Here is a 23,196-nt window from a genome sequence, read left to right on the forward strand (position 1 = left end):
GTGAGCTACAGATTTCTACATACCCTGCAATGTTCCATCTCCTGAAAAAGACTGAGTACCTTCAGTCAAAATGATCTGATTCTGTTTCCTGAAAACCCTCCCAAATACTCTTTAAACATAACATAAAATAAAATCCTAAATCTTTCTGTGACATGCCAGTTTAGTAATAGTGATTGCAGTGTGAAAAGATCTAATAGAGAAGGCCCCCCTCACTCTCAAATAATTGCCCCTGTTTGTAGGCTTTTGTGATCTTTCAAATAGTAAAGCTAATGGAACTAACCTGAGCAAATTTTTTAATAAGACATTTTTTCTGTGCCATTATATATATATATATATATATATATATATATATATATATATATATATATATATATACATATATATAACATATATTACATAATATATATTCATCTACAATTTAATATATATTTCATATTCTGTATCTGTGTATTTTAAATTTTCTTGACCTATAAAGTACCAGAGTTCCACTACTCCGTCCCTGTGGAAGGCCAGTAGCTTCTACTGTGACCATTTGGTTGACTGAGAGCTGTGGCTTGTTCTCCCTGTCCCACATCACAACGGATTATGACACTATCATTGGACATCACTAGCCCAAGCAATCAAATTTCAAAATACGAAGTACGGGCACAACTTTTTCTCAATGCGTATCATTGGTATGCCATCGTAAAAGTGTAGAAGCAGTTCTACAAAAGGGAAACGAGATTTTGAAGAAGGAGGAGGTAAAATAATCCATATGACATGAAGGAAGGAGGCTACTGGGGTGGCAGGGTGCATGGTAAGGATGAAAACCTGGGGGAAGATGGGGAAATCAAAAAACAAAAACAATTTGGGTTAAAAATGTCATCATGATTCAACCAAGGACCATCTATGGATATAACATAGAACTTCTGCTGGGATGTGGCCCGTGGTAGCTCAGTAACCAAGTAGTTTTCCAAAGCAAGGGGAACAAGGACTATTTCTAACAGGATCTCAAGGGCAGGCTCTTTGTCCTCCCCCCCCCCCAGGGGAGGAGCAGTCCTGTTAGGCCACAGAGGAGGACTTTGCAGCCAGCCTTGAAGATACCTGATAAAACAGGGTCAAATGAAAGGGGAGGAGGTCCTCCCCTATCAGTGGACTTGGAAAGGGGCAGGGAGGAGACCAGGGAGGGAGTGTGGGGTTGGGGAGGGAATGAGGGAGCGGGATACAGCTGGGACACAGAGTTAACAAATTGTAACTAAAAATAAAAATAAAATTAAATTAAAAAAAAATGTCATCATGATGAAACCTGATAGGCTAGGGTCAGATAGAAGGGGAGGAGGACCTCCCTTATCAGGAGACTAAGGAAAGGGAATAGGGGTAGAAGAGGGAGGGTGGGTGGGACTAAGAGGAGATGAGGGAGGGGGCTGCAAAGGGGATTCAAAGTGAACAAATTGTAATTAATTAGTTAATTAATTTAATTTAATTTTTAAAAATGTAATCATGAAGCCTAATAATTTGCCTGCTAAATAAATAAATCTTCTAAGAGGGAAAAACCACAATTGAAATCACTGCAAGTCAGGGGTCATTTGTAGTTTCCTCAAGGTCTGTAAGAAACCTGCAGTTATTACCGATTTTTCAAAGTCACAATATGATGCATTTGTTCACACTGAGTCTTCATTAAACACTGGGAATTTTAAATCTGGTTGAAATTTATCCACTCAGACCTTGCTATAGAGATCAGCAGCTGCATGCGTTTCCAATTAATTAAAAATGAGGAGCCCAGTTATCATTGGCAAAGTGCTTTGGGTAATAAAAAAAAAAAATGCGCACAAAATTTTACAAATGTTGAGTCACTTGAGAAAAAAAATATATATAATTAAAAGAGCCGCTGGTGGTAAGGCCCAAGACCCACTTGTAGCTGACAGTGTCTACAGTAGATTGCAGCTTTACGATGGTTTGACAGGGGACTGAGGACATGGTTCAGTCTGCAAAGTGGTGTGCGTGCAAGCATGAGGACCTGAGTTCGATCCTTAGCCGCCACATAAACGTGGCATGGCAGCACACGTGTAATCCAAGCGAGGATCTATGGGGCTGACTGGCTGCAGTGAGAGATCCTGACTTAAAAAAATAATGATGCTGATCAGGTGCAACTTGACACTAGCCTCTGACTCTCATATACACAATGTACACTCTCACACACGTGTGTATGAATTCATGAACACACACGCTTATTCTATCCATACAACAAAATCAACCTGACTGTGTATCACCTTTAGAATCTTTTTCATTAAGTTAGATGAAGGGACAAATTAGATTTTGTTTCCAAGCAGTTTTAAAGTCGTTTGGTGTTTTAAGATGCTCACGTTTTACTTCCCTCATATATACCTGAATAGGCTATCAAAAATATTTTCAGTATAATAACCATAAGCAATTTTATCAGATTTACTCATTTTTTTGCAAAGCTTTATATTTTTCCATAAAATATAAAATTCAAATAGCAGTAAGTTCCGTTTTAAAATAGATTTACATACAAATTTAAAATAACTGAAAATAAAAATACTTTTAATAATATAATGATTGCTGGGAGGAGGAAATCACAGACGGTTTGAAAGTGTATTTATCATTTAGTACTTTCGAATTCAAAAAAAGAATCTCTCAACATAAAAACCTAAAGATCCCTAAAATTTTTCAAAGCCCTCCTGACTCCGTGATACAAAGCATGAACACCTAAGGAGTTTAAGATGCATTTGCAAGTCTTTATACATTCTTTCCCAAATCCTTTCAAGATTTCTCAAAGACACACGGCACCTCTATTTAAAACAGTATCAAAGAATAGCAGGAAATCTTCCTTCCTTTTCTTCTTATAGAAACATGTAGTATGAAATGTTGAGAATTCTGGTTCCTATTCTTCACATATACATCCAGAAATAGTGGGCCTACAGCCTTCTCATGCAAGCTACATTCAGACAACTAGTCAGGACTAATGCTAGGCTGGATACTGTTACTGGTTTAGGGGTATTTTTGTTTCATATATGTGTGTGTATGTATACGTATGTATATATATGTATGCATATACCTACATATAAATCACTAATCAATGCAGTCTTAGAATTTCATTCAGCTACCTTGTAATTTATTTATTCATGGAGTAACTGAGCCAGTGGAGGCTCATCCCTCTAATCCCATAGGTTATGAGGGTGAGGCAAAAAGAGCACAAGATCAAACCCAGTGTGGATTAGAGTTAAATTCTGTTTATAAATAAATAAATAAATTTTATATTTATATATATATATATATATATATATACTAAAAAAGATGGGGAGGGGGAGTTCTTCCGGAGAGCAAACATTCACGCCCTTAATATTTGTTACCAATCGCCGCCTTGTGTGGCCTGTTTTAATGGAGAGTCTGCTAAGATTTTGTGAGAGTCCTACTATCAGCCTCTCAGACAGCCCAAGCCCTTCTAAACACGCCTTTCTTCATTAATGTGTCCACTTTAAACTTTGCCACCGCTCCACTCTGCCTCTCCTTCATGTGGGTAGCGATCCTTGGCTTTTGACTTAATGCTTTGTGGCTCTTCCCAGTCCTTGTTTTAGTTCCCCAGAAGGTTCAAAGTGAGCGAACGCTATTCACTTAAACCTTTACCGCACTCCTGTTTATTTTTGTTGGGCTCTCCAGTTGCTGAATGAAACTTAAACTGCAGACTGCTTGAACTCAAACTTCTCTCACTGCCCTGACTACATGGCTCTCTTGGCGAAGACAAAGCATTTTACTCCTGCTCAAGTTAAGGCTTTCCCTGCCTGTTCCTGGCTTCTGCTGCCCTCTAGCAGCCACTGGTAGAATGGCAAGACTTGAAACAATGTTCGTTGAACCGAGTTGCTGAATGGGTTGGTTTGACTTCATGCAAGGGTTGGCTTGCATGAAGCCAACTACAGCCAACTACAGCCTCACCTCACCTTTATTCTCATCAGGCATGTTGTCTTCTTATAATTATCTACTGGCCTTTGGGCCACTCCTTTAATATCTTGAAAAACTTGGAGATATTATACATTGTCTCCGTCACTACCCACGCCATTGATGATTTCATTGTCCACATAGATGGTCCCCTTATTATTCTGGAGCCTTAGTTACTGTATCTCTCCTTTTCGATAATCTTATTCTACCTCAAGATTCAGTTTCCAGAGCCATATATTTCCATAGCCATATATTCTCTGCCTCTGCCTCTGCCTCTGCCTCTGCCTCTGCCTCTGCCTCCTGAAATGTTGCAATTAAAGGCATGTGCCACCATGCCAGGCTTCTTACCAGAGCCATAACTGTCAGGAAAAATCACAGCCACCTGTCACAACTGCATAATAATTCCAGATCCAAATGGATCTGACATCTGGCCTCCTGGAGCTGTTGCACTCGATATATATACCTGCACATAGATTCACACACATACGCTTAGTCAAAAATGAAACTAATCTTTTTATTTTAAATGTAACCACTTATAGTTTTGGTTTTATGGTATCCATTCTCTAACCATGACTTCCTTTTTCTCTTCAGCCTATGCCTTCCAATCTCCTGACACTATCCCATAGCGGCATAAGTCAGTTGATCTGTACCTTTCACTCCTTCTTTCTCAGCTCAGCCCTTTACTTTCTTATATGGCCAGATGAAGTTGCATCACTTTGTGTGTGTCTTAATTACTGACTGTGAACACACACACTATGCCAAATTGTCTGATATTTTAAATGTGTGACCACTAGCCTAAAAACAATGCTTAGCTGCCAACAGAGGAAGCTTCTAGCTCTGTTTGATTTCCCTATATCATTCGACCAAGGTGTGAGGTATCTGGTCTAAAGATGTTGAGTACATGTTTGACCAACGATGTGACTCCTTCTGCCTTCAGGTCCAGCGTGCCTGTCAGCTGCTGATCAAGCAAGCGGGCAGTCTCCGGAAGACATTTCATAGGCATAGCTCCATGTACTGACATACAGGGACATGTCACTTCTCCAGAGGAAATACCCTCCCACTCTCAGGCAACTGCCGAGTTGCCCAAAAAGACAGCAAGCACCTTAGAGTCTCAGATTCCCACGGTTTTCTGATTTCTTTGATGCCTATACATCATATGATTTTCCTCAGCAGGTTTTCCAGAACAAAGAAATTTTGGTTCTGTATCAACTCAAGTTAACTTTTTTTCAAACGAAGTTTAAAAATGAAAATGTTCGTTTTAAAACGGACAAACATTCCATCTTTTATCAATCTCATTAAGATTTCAATGTTCTGAGAATAAGTTTAGGCCATGAGTCCTATTGAATTATCTGTTGACATTTAAAAGGTACAACTGGAAAAAAATCATATCAATTTTACATTCAGAAGAGAATTCAGAGTAACCTCTTGCTTGCCAGCCCAGGTCTGCTTCTGCCCTCTGGACACCCAGATGAGATTTTCGGGGTTTGGACACGTTCAGTCTCATGCTTGCTCCAGGCCAGCTTCCCTGGTCACATGGCTCACCTGCCCCACACTTACTTTTTGTGTTCTCTTTGTTATTATAGTTCTCCAGAGTATAGTTAACGAAATGTGAAAATAGTGTGAAAGGTAAAGTAACATCAAAAAAGAATGAATCTCTCAGCCAACTTTATCCATTGTTAATATTATCATCTTTGGCAAGTTTTTTTTTTTTAAATCTTTCTAAGTACCCATGTCCTTATTCTAAAACTCACTGGTGTAATGAAATACTTATAAATAATTGTAGAGAGAAAGGAAAAGGCTATGGATGTAGTTCAGTGGTAGAATGTTTGGCTGTCATGGGCAAGGCCCTGGGTTCAATCCCTAGTATTGAACAAAAAGGAAAGAAAGAAAGAAAGAAAGAAAGAAAGAAAGAAAGAAAGAAAGAAAGAAAGAAAGGGAAAAGACCCCAGGAAATTGTTATCCAGAACTAGTGAAGCATGACTATAGGCTCAGCACTTAAGAGATGGATACAAAATAATGAGGAGTTCAAAGTCATCAAGAGCCATGTAGTGAGTTCAAAGCCATCCTGAGGTACAAAAGAACCTATCTCAAAAACAAACAGAAATTTAAAAAAAAAAAAAACACATAGCACAAGATCAGCACATCAAGATGCCCATATAAATTGTAGCTCTTACTTTTATAGGAAATTTAAATGTAAAATCCATGTGCAAAACATAGCATGAAGTGAACTTAATTGAAGAAGATCGTGTGTGTGTGGCGTTCCTCCCATTTTGTATTTTGGTGAAGTTTTACACTCGGAATCTCATTTCTGCACTCTGTGTTAGCGCTCTTTGAAAAGTGAGACAGTACAATGTCAATGCGAAGCTCTGGGCTCCGCTCACCACTGTTAGTGTTTATGGAAGCATGGACTGTATAAAGGAATGACATTGTTTCAGTCTGAAATGGATTTGTACCATATGACATTTCATTTTGTTTGTGCGCATTTCATGCACATTGACTAAATAATTCCCCCAAATCAGCCTGAATTTTTCATCTTTGTTCATAGCTGAAGATAAGCACCAAATTGCTTTTAAATAATTTATATAATAAGTATAGTATAAATTATTCTATATAAAGTATCAGCTATAAATATTCATCTAAAATTCTAAAGAATTCAGCAATGTAAATTACTAACAAATTACATACACATTTTTATTTAAATATTTTCCCTTTTATTAAAAATAGATTCTTTTCTCATACAATATATTCTGATTACAATTTTCCCTCCCTCTCCTCCTCCCAGTACCTTCCCCCTGCTGTCCCATCTGGATCCCCTTCCATTAAATGTTGGGCAGAAGAGATAGCACAGCAGGTGAAAGTAGCTAGCTCCAAAGGTAGAGCTTTGAGCATGAGCCTCGTGATGGAAAGAGAAAACCAACTACCTCCTGCAAGCTGTCTTCTGACATCTACATGTGCGAACAGCATGCATACTCATATCAAATAATAATAAATACCAGAAGTGGAAATCTCACTAAATGTTAAATAATGAAAAAAAAAAAATAAGTGTTGCATGAGCTTGTCTTTTCTTATTCTCAGGAAACATGATGATGTGTTCCTAGTCTTATTCTGAAGCTATCCATAAAACTAGTCCCAGTTACTCTTAAATAATTTACTCTAAAGCTGAGTTGGCAAAAACTTTCTCTTCCGTATTTATAGCACTGAGTTTCAAATTTTTCTGACCAACACCAGATCAAATATACCTTATTTATCACACACATGTTGCTACTCATGTACATTTTCTTGCAGCTTGGTATTGAACAATTAACGAAGACGTGCTTAGTTGGATACACAATTTAGCGTCCGTTAATCTTCACATGCCTTTAAAACCTTGAAAGTCCTTCACAACACACAGTATGTTGTAAACCAGCAGACCACCATGAAGCGGGGGGACTTGCACTGACTGGGGAGGTAGGGAGCTCAGCTGGCACCCCGGAAGCTACATCCCATTAGTTCAATGCAATATTATTTTGACTATATCTACCAGCTCACTACATAGGCCTGGGCCATCCTCCTACTAACTAGTCATCCTCCTGCCTCTCACTTTTGAAAGTTGGGATTTCAAGCATGCGCCACTAGGCCTGGTGAGTGTCCACATTTCAGTGGAAGACTACCAGAGGTAAGGCCCTGAGCTGAGCCCTTATCAGGGAGTCACAAAGAGCCAGGGAGTAAGTTTCAATAATCACCAACCAAACACCACTGTAGGTCAGGTAGTCAGAAATAAGAATGTCCTCACTACATTTATTGTATTTTGACTGGCGGGTGAGATACTCTAAGTTGCTTTAATCCTGATGTTAGGGGAAAGTTCTGTTAAGCCAGAAACTATTTTACTATAGGTTAACGATTTATCTGTATGTTTTCACCTCTAAAACACACCAGATCCTGTTTCCGGGAGACACAAAGCCTTGCACAGTTTACTTGTAGACAGACTTCGATGTTTTCTTCCTTGGTTTGGTTTCCTTACTGCCATGCTGATCTCCAATAATGATGACCAGGCTTTCAAGACTAGAGAAAAACCAGGTGGCTCGCTTTTGATCTGATCGATGTACAATTTAAAGGATTGCTGAATGCTTCCTTCAGGCATTCAGAAGCTTTAGCCATGACTCTAATGAGAAAATACTGGGATTGACACTGATCACATGGCTGGATTTTAATGGCTGTGTCACTTGTACTTATTAGGATAGTGGTGCAGTTGACCTGTTCAGCCCTTCAAGTTTCTGATTTTTAGATTTAATTCTGGTCCCTTTAAACTTCACTTTTTTTTTTTTTTAAGATTTATCTATTTATTATGTATACAGTGTTCTGCCTGCAAGCATGCCTACTTACCAAAATAGGGCACCAGATCTCATTATAGATGGTTGTGAGCCCTCATGTGGTTGCTAGGAATTGAACTCAGGACCCTTAGAACAGAAGACAATGAGCACTATTAGCCTCTGAGCCATTTCTCCATTCCCTAAACCTCACTTGTAAATAGACTGATTCTTTTCTGAGCATGTAATACCTTGTGGTGAGTATGTGCTACCTTACATTTCTAATACTTTTTTTTAAAAAAAACTTTCCCCTTGGGAGTTACAAAGTTATATCAACTGTAATCTTTTTCCTTCTAATGTGTTACTTTTAAGGTTCATTCAAAGTGTTTTTCATTTGTTTGTTTTGTTGTTTTGTTTGTTTTTGTAGTGGGAGACAATGGGAGAAAACAAGGAGTCAGGTAGTTCAGGCTAGCCTTTAATTTACTGTAGAGCTAAAGCTGACCTTGAACTATTTGTCCTCCTGTCCTCTTGTACTTGCTGAAGTTAATAGCATCCACTATCATGCCCAGCTTTCCCAAGATTCCCATTGCAACACATAAACTATTGTAGATTGTTATCCTCCAATTCCTAAGCCAATATCATATACTTTAGATTTTTATCTTGCCACTATCTTACTTTGGTTCTGACTTTTTATACGATACCCTATGCTTTAATAACAAATTTGGTCATAAAATCAGACATCAAATGTGCAATGGTTTAGAATAATTATGCTATGTTCCTCAGCCATGCAACTTGGTCACTGTGAGTAAGTGGGAGTGGGAGATAGGGGGTAGACTCTTCCCTCTTCCCTGCATCATCCACACTCAGGAATCCTACCTGACAGTAGTCTACTTACATTTATTATTCCACTGTGCAACCTTGGAGAGAAAATGGCAAAATATGCTCTGGCTCTTTCATCTTCCTTCTGTATAATACCACTTTCCTTTACATATCATTATTCAATGCAAGTAGTCACCTCAAGGTACAAGGAAGTGGAATCTCACCTATAAATAGAAATACTCCATGAAAAAAAAAACTAATTACTCTTTCAACTGTTAAAATAGGCTCAAGATATAAGGATGTAGGGCTCTATTGTGTAGATATTCACCTCTTCAATACCTAGGACTAACTCTCTTACAGACAGTCTCTACATAGTTCTATATGGCTCCTCTCTAAAGCTGCTGAGCTCTTGAAAAGGAAGATTTATAAAAGAGAAGCAAATCCTTTCTTGTTCTTTTACAAGAAGCTATCTACATTTATAAGATTCTGTGACCTCAAAAAAGAAAAACTGGCTACTTATTCAAAACAATCTTAAAAACAGAGAACAAAGAGTGAGCTCACTCTTTGTCTCCAACTAATTCAGAGCAATATAAAACAGTATGGTAACAGAACAAAGACAGACAGACAGATTACTGTAATAAAGCTGAGAATTTATAAATAAACTCATGTATCCTTGGATTAGCTAATTCTTAACAAAGGTTCCAAGAGCAGTCAGTGGGGCTATATCATGCATCCTACTTCGTGCTTCCAGCTTCACTGTGCGGGGAACATTTGCTCCCACTGATCTCTGCCTTGCTTTCCCCATCACGATAGACTGAAATCTCTCAGCAACAAACATTTCCTGCCTTAAGTTGCTTTTGTTGGTTAATTTTGTCACGGTAAAATGAAAGCAAATAATCCAAGAATTCCTTATAAATTCATAGTTAACAGTCTCCTTGACAGCTGCTATTCTTTATGCTTGTTAGTTTGTGTGATGTTTAAAAACTGAAATAATGAAAATATTTTTCAACCAAGTACAACATAAAGTTGCTTTATGTCCCTGCCCTACTACAAAGTGAAAGCAGTAGTAAACTAAGCTTAAATTCAGTGAGCTACCGTTTTAAGGAAGAAGCCCTGGATAACATTGTGTGTTTCCTAACCTACCCTTATTCTTTCTAATGTTCATTGTCCAGCACTCCCAACTCCCATTATCGTTCACACTGGCATTTATACAAATTCCCAAAGTACCTTGACCTAGTTGAGAATGTAACCAACTGCCATAAATGAATGTGCAATTGTGTTTCTTACCACCTCTGATCAGCAAGGGATATGATCTCAGGTGTAAGAAAAGCATTGATTATGGAATGAATTGTGTTCTGGCAAGTTCTCATATGTTGAGCCAGACATGGTAGGACAAGCCATTAATCCCAGCACTCAGGAGGCAAAGGCTAGAAGATCTTTAGTTTGATCAATATGGTGAGTTCCAGGCCAGCTAAGACTACATAAAGCTTGTCTCCCAAAAGAGCTCACAAGTTGAATCTCCGCCCCACACATATGACTGTATTTGCAGATAAATCCCTTAAGGAACAGTTAAGGCTAAATGCCATTACAAGATGAAAATCTAATAGGATTAGTCTCTTTAAGAAGAAAAAGAGACCAGAGAGGTTGCCCCTCTCTTTCTCTCTGTGACAAGAAAAATGTCATGGAAGAATACAGAGAAGAAGCCTTACCAGGCCACAGAAGATGACAATGCAGCCACTCCTGATGAGATCTGATAGACTAAGATCAGAGGGAAGGAGAGGAGGACCTCCCCTATCAGTGGACTTGGGGAGGGACATGAGTGAAGAAAGAGGTGGGAGGGTGGGATCAGGAGGGGAGGAGGGAGAGGCTTATGGGGGGATGCAAAGTGAATAAAGTGTAATTAATAAAAATTTAAAAAAAAATTTAAAAGGGCAGGCAAAAAAAAAAAAAAGAATACAGAGAGGAGTGCCCATCCCAGCCTACAAGGCAGAGAAGTTGACCCGCCAGAAATCCAGTATGCCAGTACCTTGGCCTTGGAAATGTAATCTCCAATACAGTAAAGGGAAAAAAAAAAAAACAGCATATGAACCGTTCTGTCTGTGGAGTTCTGTTGTGGTGCTGCAGCTTACGAACATGCCATCCTAAAAGAGTTCACACAGTCAGTTACATTTTTGCCAAGAGTCAGTTGCATCCTGTCTTGTTCTCTTGTTTCTTAGAAGAAAAACAAACACCCTCAAGTCCAAATAATCCCTCTATCAATTGCTTTTCTGTCACCACTTTCTATCACAAAACCCTTCCTTTTGTCCTTAGTTTCTTTCCCTTCCCTCTGGAACTAAGCCAGTTTAGGACACTAGCTTGCTGGTGAGGTTGTTTGAGTTGACATGCAAGATATCCAAAAGAAATGATAAACTTTAAAAGATTTGGGACAATAGTGAATCTGAAAAATTCTCCTTGCTCTCCAGCAGTGAAGCAGAGGGCTCTGTAAAGAAGAAAACAGCAGTCCCCTCCAGATCCACTGACACCCTCCCTCTAAGCCAGCTGCACTGACATCACTGGATTCCTGGACTTGGCCTCCTTCTCTGGATCTAACGTTGACTATCACTTTCTGCTAATTAATTTTCATCTAGAGATAAGTAATGTAATTATAAACTGGTAAATATTCCATTTACTCTAGTATATGAAGTTTAAATTTAATTATGTTACAACTGTTTACTTTATAATATGATTATTTTATGCCTGGAGACTCTTATCTGTATTTACTCTTGCTCTTTTTTCATTGTCCACTCATTCCTCAGCCAACTCCACAGAAATTGTTGTCATGATTGACAGTTGGCAAGATTTGGCAGCTAATCTTTGTACTTTTATGACTAAGAATTTTTGGAGCAGTAAACAGCAACACTACTAAACTTTATTGAATGACATTCTCACTCCAAGTCCACTAAATTACAAAATGCCATCCTGGTGGCACTTCTCAGTGTTTTTCCTCATTTCTTCTCCACTAAATCTCCAGATGTCAGAACACTTTTATATCTGCCCAAGATCTTTTCTTCTGCCCTACCTCTCTCTCTTCTGTCTGTCTGTCTATGTCTCTCTGTCTCTCTTTCTGCTATCAACCAATCTCCAACCCTTCGGTGGCCTCAACATGCTGATGTGGTAAATGCAGAGCCCTAGCACTAGCAACTGCTGACTTGTCAGTACTTAGATGTGGGTTGCCCTCCCAAGGAGAATTCTTGGTTTCTCCCACTCTTTCACTTTCGAAGTTTCCCACAGTTCAGTAATATGATGGCAACCATCCATTTATTCAGTTTTACAAGTCAAAAACCATAGGGTCACTCTTGATCCTTTACTTTCTTTCTCACTTCCATCCAGCAAGTCCTTATATTTTCACACTCTATCTAGTATCAAGCATTTCACCTCCATCCTCTTGCCTGCACCTGGTTTATGACTAATTTCTCTGTTTTCACTCTTTCCTTCTTCCATCAGCTCTCCAATCAGCAAGCAAATATTTTTCTGAAAAACGAATACCAGATTATATTGCTTCCTGAATATAACTATATCCTCAGGATAAACTCCCAAGCCTTCACGTGACCAACTTCTAGCTCTTTTCCTATCTCTTTCTGTGTGAATTTTCCCTATGGCTGTGCTCTAGAAACATGATCTGTGAACTTACTTGAGTCTTTAGAGTATTTGCCCCCTTTTGCTGACACTTCAGCTGAACCACTGTTCCACCAGCTCCACCCTTGGGCCAGCTTATTTCTACTCTCCAGGTTTCAGTTTTCATGACTTTCACACAAAAACTATCCTTTTCACTCCTCACAGCAAAAGTCCTTCATGAGTCAAGTATGCTCCTATTTGTCAGCTTCCTACTACTTAACACAATCTATCACTAACATAATTACCTGTTCATCTCTTCTCCAATAAGAACAAGAAATTATGTGTTGTCACTCTGTATCCCAATTCCTTACCACAGTGTTTGTCATTCAACAACTATTTGTTGAGTAAATGGATAAATAAGTGAAAGAACACTAAGACCACAGCGTCATAACTGGTAGATTTGGGGATTCTGAAAGCTCATTCTTAAGTTCTCTAAGTTCATGGAGAGCAATTTCTACCTGTAGATAATTTTCATTTGTTGTCTTTCTTCTCTTCATATTTTCACACTCAAATCAAACTAGTTTACACATACCACCTATACACGTGTGCATCCTCAGATGTATAGTGACTATAACCACATGGCAATTGTTTCTAAATTCATGCTCCAAAAGTAGATTCTATTATCCTCTGGATCCGATTAATTTTCTAGATCTTCTCCTAACATCCACTTTTACCATTTTGCATAGGTTTTATTCAATCAACTTTTTAAATGCTTTGGTATCTTCAAACAGCACAAATCTGTTTAGTAACTACCTCTGGCTTACACAAGCTGTTTCTTGTCTTCCTTACCTAATTCTCTGAATTAAGAGAAGTTACACTTAGATTTCCTCAGTCCCCACAAGTAAGGCCACCTAGTCTGTTCCCTCTGAATGTAAGTCTGGTTAAGAATCATTTTGTTTAAGTTACAAAGGAGAGGCCAGACATGAGCTCTGATTCAGTGTCTGGGATCCCTATAAAAGAACAGACTTCCCTGTCTGTTCAGGTATATGAATGTGCGGTGGCCATTCCTGGCTGTCTTTACTCTGTATCTGTGTGTCTCTGTGTTAGTCACTGTTCTACTGCTATGAAGAGATACCTTGATCAAGGCTATTCTGATAAAAGAGGACCTGCTTACTGTCTTGTATGGTAAGGAGAATGACAGCATAGAGCAGACATAGTGCTGGAGAAGTACCTGAGCATTCTACATCCTGATCCACAGGCAGCAGAAAGAGAAAGATACTAGGTCTTGCAGGGCTTTTGAAACTTCAAAAACCATTCAGACACACTTCCTCCAATAAGGCCTGTAGACTTGCTATTAATATTTAATTTTGATTCTTATAATTATTAAGGCAGCAGTTACTTAATGCACTATTATATAAATAACAGATGCTTGTTTTATCATATAAATAAAAGACACTATTATATAAATAACAGAAACTTGTTGGATTTTTAATATGCCTTAAGCACTGGGGCTGGGCAGAGCTTAACCCTCTAACCTATTTTGTTATCTCCAAGTTCTTGCCTGTAAGTCATCCTCTCTGGGCTAGATCTGCTCTATCACTCTGTCCTCATGGCCATGTGCTCATTCTCCATTCTCCCCATGGTGACTTCTTTCTCTCTGGCTTTTGCTACATATTCTGCTCCTTCTCCTCCTGTCTTCTCCTCCTCTCCCAGTCTAAACTCCACCTGCCTCTCTTGTGCTGAATCACAGGCTTCAGTATCTTTATTAGCCAATCGGGGATAATTGGGGAGCATTCCTTACATCATGTGGATATAGGAGATGGTTCAGCATTCATAACAATGCCCATGACTGGGCGGTAACCAAATCTCAGGCACATCAGCATCTGAAAACACAGTACAGAAGATCCTGCTCCAACAAGGCCACAGCTCCCAATTTTTTTTCAATCCTTCTAAAATAATGCCACACCCTGGGGGCTAAGAATTTAAATATATGAGCCTATTGGGGTATCCTTGTTCAAACTACCATGGTCTCTCTTTGTGTTTCTGTCAGTTCTGTTAATTGGAGGAACAGATCTAAAATGAAAGGGATGGGGGAGATGAGCCGTACCAAGACCAGAGCCTCCCACTGCTACCTGTAAATTCTGAAATTGTTTTTCATCCACCCTGAGTCAAGACTCCACTTTGAAATTAATTTTATAGCACAAGTTAAGCAGTGTTGTCTCTACTTGAGAGGAGAGTAAGCCAGCCCCCAACGTACCTTCAGAATGGGCAGCAGAGCGAGTTTATAACAGGCTGGTCTTCCTCAGTGACCTGTTCAGAAAATGTTCTATAGTAAACATAAACTTCAGTTAGAGAAGCCTATGATGCTTGGTGTTGTGTTTTAGCTGATGCAGCTAAAGTACATATTTCAGTCTCTTTTGCAATTAGCTTTGGATGCATGAATGAATTATTATCTAAGGAGTGTGACAGAAGTAATATATGTGAAACACTTTTAGAAATGGCCTATAAAATCTCCCATGCATGCTCTTCCTCCATTCTCCTTACCCAGTTATCAAATGTAAAGGACTTTAAGGCTCTATTACAGAGTAAAAAGGAGGATAATACAGGCAGGTCCCCAAATGAGTAGTTTTAAAAAGCTTCCTGACATTTAGAAGCACCTGTTTTATATTTCACTAAATCTTTTGTGTTAACCATGGAAACTTGAGGTCTCATGGATTAATGTTTGTATCCTTTACAAACGTGTATGTTGAAAGCCTGACTTGGTATGAAAGAATTTGAGATGAAGCATTTGGGATGTAATTGGAGCAATATAAATAGAACTGATGGTCTTATAAGAAGGGATGTTAACTGAGCATAGCGGTACATGCCTATAATCCCAGCACTCAGAAAGGCATAAGCAAGCAGATCTCCATGAGTTCCAAGACAGCCAGTCCTATAGAGAGAGACCCTATCTCAAAAAACAAAGAACAATGCAAAGAATCTCTCTACATCTCTCTTTCTCTCCTGCCCTATCTAGTCTTTCTTTATTTCCCATAAGAAGTTGACATAGGGAGAAGACAGCCATCTTTTTTGTTTGTTTGTTTTTTGTTTTTTTATTTTTTGAGACAGAGTTTCTCTGTATAGCCTTGACTGTCCTGGACTCACTTTGTAGACCAGGCTGACCTCAAACTCACAGCGATCTGCCTGTCTCTGACTCTCTGAGTACTAGGATTACAGGTGTCCACCACTGTGCTAAAGACAGCCATCTTTAAGCCAGGAAGAAAGAGGATCATAACCACAAACCACACCATGCCATTATCTTGGTCTTGGAAATCTCAGATGCCAAAAAGTGTGAAAGTAAAATTCTACTACTTAAGCCACTTTTTGTATTGTATTTGATCACAGCTAATACAGAAGGATTCGTTTTCTGTAACAATGATATTTGACTAGTAGATATATACAGGGTAAAATATTTTTCAAGAGGTCCTTCAACTGAACTTTTTTGTTCAAACATTTCTCCACTCTAGTGTTCCATGTCCAATTATGCCATGTTAATCCCCCAAAAGCAAATCTCCACTTGTGTTCAGTCCATTAGTAGTCCTCTTTAGCTACCAAATAAATCAAATAATTCTACCTTTTCTGTTTTGATTTGTCCTCAACATACATCCTTTTACTACATGTTCACATATCTCATGTTTCAAGCCATACCCTGAGAGAACAGGCCTGACTCCCCCTCCCACCCCAGAATCCAGTGACCTCCTCCAGGAATTAGGCCATAGGTCAACAATTATAAGAAGAAGATAATAAAATTCCCTACCCAAGGAATAACCTAAAGATAGCCACACGAATGGGAAGGTATCTTATTTCAAGGTGGGGCATCTGTGCTGGGCAGCCCATCATGATAATAGAACTTCCATGGCACAAAACCTAACATTCCTGAGATCTATAGATAGCTTACTCAATATTAGTTAGCCACAATCACCTTATAACAAGCTTGCCCTTGCTCAATGTCACCAAGCTGTGTAACTGCTAAGCTGTAATTTCTCCAACTTCATTGTCAACCAATAAAACCCTCTTCTCCCTGACCTTGGGCTCTACACTCTACACCACTGCATTGGTGACAGTGTGGGCCCAAGCTCAAGCTTGTAATAAAAGACCCTGCTGGGTTTGCATCGGAATCGACCCCTTGCTGGTCTTTGGGGTCTGTGAGACTTGGGCATAACAACACCTTTTACATTTTATATCCTATTTACTACTGACTAAATATATCTTTTGTGGTCTGCTCTCTTGCAGCCAAGAAACTGAACCAATGGTGCCCATGGGTGAGTGGGACCTGAGAGTATGAGCTCAGCAGACAGCACGGGCTAGGCACAGCTGGCCAGCACAGAAAGCAGCATGCAGCCTAGCATCTCAGAGTGCCTGCTGTTATGGAGAGCAGCCCTGGGAGAAGATTGAGAAATTTTTCAGTAAATGAGGGTTGGACTAGAAACTCCCAAATGTCTACAGTGGAGGCACAGGCTCAGCCACAGCAAGCAAATGCAGCCAGGACCAATCTTCCACCCTCAGAGACCTCCAACCCTAATAAGCCCAAGAGACAGGACAATCAACTGCAACATCTGCTCAAGACACTATGGAAACACCAGTTTGTGTGGCTTTTTGCAGCAGCCTTGGATGCCATCAAGCTGAACCTCCCTGGTTACCATAAGATCATTTAAATACCCATGGATATGGAAACAAAAAAGAAGTGCTCAGAACTATTAACTGGAATGTTCAGGAATGCATCCAGGACTTCAGCACTATGTCTAAAAATTGTTATATCTACATGAAGTTTGGAGATGACAGCTGGAGAAGCTCTTCTGGCAAAAAAAAAAAAAAAAAAAATTAATGAACTGCCCACAGAAGAAACTGAGATCATTATAATCCAGGCAAAGGGAAGAGGATGAAGGAGGAAAGAAATAGGGACAGCAAAGCCTGGTGTAGCATAGTACCAAACACTACTAAAGCAACAACTGCTCTGCATATGCCTCAGCAAAAGCCTCTCCCACCCATGGAGGAATAGGCCACAACTCACCCCTTTCCTGCTTCACCCCAGACCTCATGGCTCAGCCTCCTCTCATGACAATGGAGCTCTGCCTGAGCCAATTCATAGGCCTCCACCAGTACCCCCCAGCCACCACCCCCACCTGCACCAGCTCCATAGGCTGCGCAGAATCACCCACCCATCATTGCAACCACCCCACAGCCTGTGAAGACAAAGAAATGGGTGAAGAGGAAAGCAGATACCACTATCAACCCCATTCATGAGCTGCCCTCACTAGTTCCAGAGCCAAAGACCATCAATTTGGGTCCTTAGCAGGAGAACAGCAGATCTGTGGAGCTCCCAAATGTTAGGATTGTTACACAATGGGCTCACAAATCACGCCACAGGACTGGTTCCATGTGGGAGGTCTATTAAGGGAAGAGGGAAAGGGAATGTAGAGAGGAAGTTAATAAAGAGGGTACAAAAAGCAAAAGCAGAAAGATGAGCAGAAGGGGTGTGAGGAAGGGCAGAATCCATTTCCATATGGGGTTCTCAAAGGCCCAAGAGCTAGAGGCCTCAAGCTGTTCCCTTCGCTTTTGTAGATTTGTCTGGAGTTGTTGGATTTTGTCTTTTACCATACCCAACTGGTTGACATAAAAACAGCATTCCTCCTGGAGGAAGATGCAAAGGCCACCTTCTTTAGCTGTGAGATCCAATCCATGTTGGTTTTGATATACTACTGCTGCCAGTGAGTTGATCTGCCCTTGGAGAGTTAGTATCGTCTGAGCCACTTGCTGGCAGTCCTGGATGAACTGGGAAGAAAGCTGATAATACAAAGTCAGTGAATTGGCTAGTCCTGCTGTACCAGTCTCAACAGCTGCCATGATTCCTGCAACAACTGAAAGGGGCAAGATTTTAATTGCCCCCTTATCCTGCTGGACAGCTATTGAGTCCATGACCGGGATTTGTAGGGGGTCCTTTTCATTTATCATCCCCAGCTCGGGGAAGAGAAGCACCAGCATGCAAACTCCTGACCAACCAACAGGCAGATGATGGTAGACCTGAGTACCACAAAGAATAAAGGTATTATTATCAGTAGGGCATTGGGGTTGAGATGAAGTATCAAGGATTATTCTTACAGAGTGTGTCCCTGATGCCTTGAAACAGCTTGCCATGCCAAAGAGGGTTATATGAAAAAGGTAGGGGGTTGTAGAAACATCAGAGTCAGGGCAGTTAGTGAATGGTGAAGCAAGGTTACTTGACAGAGTCACCAGAGAAGCTGTCAGTGGTAGTTCTGAGTTTGTCCCAGGTGGGACACACAGCCAGCAAGCTGTAAAATGGCCTGGTTGAATTACATTAAGGAACTTGTAGGCCGAGGTCAGAGCCTGAAGTAGGAGACGAAATGACAGGTTTGTATTATTTAGAAGGGGGGATGTTGGAGAAGCAATGACCTCAGAGGCGTGTTTAATTACCTTCTCTAATTCTCCAACCCCCAGGGATTGGGTAATATCCTGGGTGGGATCCTGTAGCTGAATGACTACAGGGGAATGATGCAGCAGAGGGGATTTTGGATATCCCAGACTTGGGAGTCCATTTGAGAGGCTGGTAAAGGAAGCAACATATCACAACTGGTAGGTAGGGTAGCTAAGAGAAGGAGGAGAGAGAACACTGGTGTTGCATGCAGCAGATAGCAACCTGGCTGCTGGAAAGTAGGCCGCGGGCAGATTCGGAAAGAAATAGGTTTCTGGCAGCTCTGGTGTGGTGCCAGCAACAAAGCACTCACCATACCACTGAAAGCATCTATTCCTGGCCAATGCACCAATGTTAGGATTGTGCAGAAAAGTTACATGGTGGGTTCACAAATCATGCCACATGACTGGTTCCATGTGGGCAGTTTATTAAGGGAAGGGGGAAGGGGTTCCAAAGACTATCTCTAGGTAGGGCAAGAGAGAAAGAGAGATTGAAGGTGGTGTAAGTTCTCTTAAAAGGTGACCCAGAACATGTGCAGGTAGTTTCAGGTGGTCTGGAGGTGGCTTCACAAATGCCTGATATCCGGTTTGTCGGGTCCCTTGGGACTGGCCAGAGAGATGCCTGCTTACGGATCCCAACACCAAAGAAGGATGAACTAAACTCAGGAGGATGAACAGAACTCACAGCAGCACCCAGCACCAGAGAAGAACAGCAAGATCTCTGAGCAGCCAAAGCGCTGCAGTGGCATCCTCAAGGAGACGTTTGCCAGGAAACACGCTGCCTGTGCCTGGCCCTTCCACAAGCCTGTGGGTGTGGAACACTGGGTCTACATGACTACTGCAACATCATTAAACATCCCATGGACATGCACACAGTCAAGTCTAAACTAGAGTCCCATGAATACAAAGATGTCTTGGAAGTTGGTGCTAATGTCCTATTGATGTTCTCCAACTGCTACAAGTAACACCCCCGCCCCTGACCATGAAGTGATAGCCATGGCTAGAAAACTCTAAGATGTGTTTGAAATACACTTTGCCAAGATGCCTAAGGAGCCTAAGGAGCCTGAAGAGCCATTTGTTACGGTGTCCTCCCCTGAAGTGCCAACCCCAACAAAGGTGGTGGCCTCGCCCTCATCTACTGACAGCAGCAGTGTTAGTTCTGCCGACAGTGACAGTTCCACCGACGACTGCCAGGAAGAGCAAGCCCAGCTGTTGGCTGAACTCTAGGAGCAGCTCAAAACCATGCATGCAGCAATCCTCTCATAGCCACAGCAGAACAAATCAAAGAAAAAGGAGGACAAGAAGAAAAAGAAAAAGTAAAGCACAAGAATAAAGAAGAAGTGGAGGAAAATAAATCCAAAACCAAGGAACTTCCTCCCCAAAATACAAAGAAAAGTAACAGCAGTGACAGCGATGTGAGCCAAAAAGGAACCAGTGCCCATGAAGAGCAAGCCATGCCCCACATGAATCAGAAGAAGAGATCAAGTGTAAGCACATGTCCTGTGAGGAGAAACGGCAGCTAAGTCTACACAGCAACAAACTTCCTGGTGAGAAGATAGGCCATGTGGTACACATCATCCAGTCGAGGGAGGCGTCACTCAAGGACTCCAACCCTGATGAGATTGAGATTGACTTTGAGACCCTGAAACTGTCCACACCTCCAGAGTTGAAGTACTATGTCACCTCCTGTTGGAGGAAGAAAAGGAAACTTGAAGCTGAAATCATTGATGTGATTTCTGGTTCTTCCAAGATGAAGGGTTTCTCATCCTCTGAGTCGGAGGGCACCAGCAAATCCAGCTCCTCTGACAGCAGAAACTCTGAAACACAGAGGGCTTTTTAAGTAAAAAAAAAAAAAAGGGGGGGGACACCATGGGAGGTACCAGGAAAAGCATCATCACCATCACCATCCACAGATCCACCTAGCTCTGGCTCCTGTAGCCTAGCAGCCACCCCCACCTCCCCAGCAGCCTCCTCCACCCCCCATCTCCACAGCAGCAGCAGCAGACCTCATCCTGCCACAGATGCCCTCCATGCCACATTAAGACTGGTCCAGGGATGAAGTCCTTGCCCATACCCTTCACCACTGCCCAGGTACCTATCCTGGAACCACAGCTGCCAGGCAGTGGCTTTGACCCTATTGGCCACTTCATCCGGCCCATCCTGCAACCACAGCCACTAGAGCTGTCTCCTCACCTGCTCCAGCCACCTGAGCACAGCGCTCCACCCCACCTCAACCAGCATGCCATGATCTCTCCTCCAGCTTTGCGTGTGTCTCCAAAGCCTACTCAACCCCCAGCCATGCAGCCTGCCCTGGCCCAGCCTTCCCCACACTGCTTCCACAACCACCCATGGTTCACCCCCGACCCCAGGTGCTGCTGGAGAATGAAAGGCCACCTGCCCTACCCCTCTCTTTTATGCAGATGCAGTTGTACCTACAGCTGTGAAAGGTGCAGCCCTCCACACCACTACTCCTTTCTGTGAAGGTGCAGTCCCAGCCCCCACCTCCTTTGCCTCCTCCGTGCCACCCTTCTGTGCAGCAGCAGCAGCAGCAGCTCCAGCAGCAACTCCAACCACCACCCATGCAACAACACCAGCCCCAGCTCCACAGCCTGTTCACTTGCCATCCATCTACTCACATCCAGCAGCCTCCACCATCCACCACAGCCTGCCAAGCCTTAGCATGTCATTTGGCATCACCCTTCACCTGCCACCACAGGTCAGACCCTTCACCATCATGAAGCTCTCTCTCCACTTAGGTTACCACATATCAGATGCCACAATTCCAGAGCCTGGCCCATCAGCCTCCACTCCAGCAAAAGGTCCAGCCTAAGAAGCAGGAGCTGCATCCATCCTCAGCCGTCCTGTCCCAGCCCCTGGTGGCAGTAAAGGCAATGAGCTTTCAGCACCTCACTCTGACCAGAGCGCCACCCCTACCCGCAAGCAGCCAGAGAGCATCAAAGCCCCAGTCCACCTGCTCCAGCCACCTGAGATGAAGCCTATAGATGTAGGGAGGCCTGTGATCTGGCCCCCAGGGTAGAATACACCCCCATCATGGGCCCCTGACAAGAACAAACAGAAACAGGATCCAAAAACACCAGCGACTCCCCAAAAAGGACCAAAAATTAAGAACAGGGGCTCCTGGGCCAGCCAGGTACAGAAGCATCCGACAACCCCATCCTTCACAGCCAAGTCCTCAAGCAAGAGTTTGGAGCATTTCTACCACCATGCTGTTCAGGAGAAAAAAAAACCCTGAAGGCTCAGGCTAAGCATGCAGAGAAGGAGCAGCTGAGACAGGTATGCATGAAGAGCCAGAGGATGAGGGTGAGCTGAAACAACCCATGAGGAGGTACCACAGGGCCAGGAGCAGCAACAGCAGCAGGAGGAGGAGGAGGAGGCAGCAGCTGCTGTGGCCACTGCCACTGCCCTCCAGGCCAGAGCTTGACCCAGTCTATGCTGGAACAGCAGAGGGAACTGGCCTGAAAACAAGAGCAGGAATGGAGGGACAGGGAGGAAATGGCAACTAAGATTGACATGAATTTCCAGAGTTATCTTTCGTCAATATTTGAAGAAGAAAACAAGTTGAAAGTACCTAGGTGACTTCCGAATTTTTATGGAAAAAAAAAAATTAACAAGAAATCTCTCCATTGTGTTAGGGGTGGCAGACGAGGCAGTAGCAGCGGCCAGGGATGTCTCTGGGCCTGGCTCTCCTGCGTGCTCTGCCCCGAGCAGGCCTGACTGGCAGCTGAGGATGATGGAACCCATCTGGCTTACAGCCAGCCAGATGTACGTCCTACCATATGCCACCCCCTCAGAGAACATCAGCTCAGAGAACACCTCATTATGAGCCAAGTGCTGGCTGGATCCAAGGCCTGTGTCCCTGCTTGCAGGGCAGAGACCTCATATACACAGTATAGGGAGAACACATTCCATGAGAGCCCACTCTACACCCAGTGCTGGTGGCTCGGTGCTGGCCAAACTCTGGAGTCCACTGACTCGTTTGACTCTCATATGGTGAATATGTATATTGTCTGATCATTAAATAAGCACACCTCTCTCTTACACCTCGCTTTTTAAAAATAGATAGATGGATGATGGA

General features: G+C 42.0%; 1 pseudogene; it reads left to right on the forward strand.

Moving 5' to 3' along the window:
* Positions 1-17,038: 17,038 nt before the first annotated feature.
* Positions 17,039-22,697, forward strand: LOC129681044 (bromodomain-containing protein 4-like; annotated as a pseudogene).
* Positions 22,698-23,196: the final 499 nt, after the last annotated feature.

Source organism: Psammomys obesus, unplaced genomic scaffold (genome assembly GCF_907164565.1).
Source record: "Psammomys obesus unplaced genomic scaffold, mPsaObe1.curated_primary_1811, whole genome shotgun sequence".
Lineage (NCBI taxonomy): Eukaryota > Metazoa > Chordata > Mammalia > Rodentia > Muridae > Psammomys > Psammomys obesus.